This window comes from Otolemur garnettii, unplaced genomic scaffold (assembly GCF_000181295.1).
Source record: "Otolemur garnettii isolate 467f Iridium unplaced genomic scaffold, OtoGar3 scaffold00142, whole genome shotgun sequence".
NCBI classification, from domain to species: domain Eukaryota; kingdom Metazoa; phylum Chordata; class Mammalia; order Primates; family Galagidae; genus Otolemur; species Otolemur garnettii.
The window spans coordinates 1,942,918-1,944,082 of NW_003852537.1; positions in this window are offsets into that span (position 1 = coordinate 1,942,918).

Consider the following 1,165-nt stretch of genomic DNA (forward strand, 5'->3'; position numbering starts at 1 on the left):
AGACTCGCTTGAGCCCAGGAGTTGGAGGTTGCTGTGAGCTGTGATGCCAGAGCACTCTACCCAGGGGGATAGCTTGAGGCTCTGTCTCAAAAAAACAAACAACAACAACAAAAAAAAACTTTCCTATATGGCAGGGGCTAAACGCAAATACTAGAAGAATATATCTTAAGAGGAATGATGGCAGTGGAGAGTCACCCATACCAGCCTTGCTCCAGCCTCCATCAGATAAAGTGCTTTGCTCTGACTGGATCTAACCAGTATTTCCCAAATATAAGTGGACTTTGGCCCCCTACCCTTTTTCATTTTCATGTAATGCCTATTATTATAGAACATCCTTCAGGAAAGCCCTGCAGTTGATGGTCCACTGGAGAGTGACTGGGATGGAAAGGACCTAAAAATATAATAGGTACTAGGCAGGGTGCTAAAGGATGTGGGATCTGTTCAAAGAGGAAAAGCAACTGGGTGCTGTGGCTCACACCTGGATGCTCAGCTACTTGGGAGGCTGAGGCAGAATTGCTTGAGCCTAGGAGTTTGAGGCCAGCCTGGATAGCATAGCAAGACCCTGTATCAAAAAAATCTGGACTTGATTTATAGAACTTAGTGTAGAGATTAGATCAAATTAAATTTTGGTCCAAAGTATGTCTTCATTGGTCCTTAATGAGGAGGAAAGGTATTTAGGTATCCATGTAAAATACTGCTGGAAACCTATATCTCCATGTTTTTAACAAGCTCCCAAGGGGTATTTGAGAGGCAAATCTTAAAACAGATGAAGCTCTGGCCCTCAAGATGTTTACATTCTATTCCAGGAAAGACTGATAATCTAATGTAACACAAGGCAAATGCCAGGGAGAAAAAGCAGGGTAAGGAGAGAGGAAGCAGCCAGGGGTGTTGTAGAAGTGATGCTCAGGGAAGGCCAGGCCTGGAGGGGTGAGGAAGGGATTCCAGATGGTGCAGGGCAGAGTCCAGGGGATAGCAGCTGGCTCCAGGACAAGTCACATCAGGGTGTTCTTGTAAACTGAGATAAGGACTTTGTATTTTTTCTAAGTATTATGGGGAAAACACAGAAGCATTCTCATTGGTGTTGACAGTTTAGAAGGGCCTCTCTGAGGGCTGTAGGAATCTGGAAGCTGAAGGAGCAGTAAGGCGGCTGTTGCAGACATCCAGG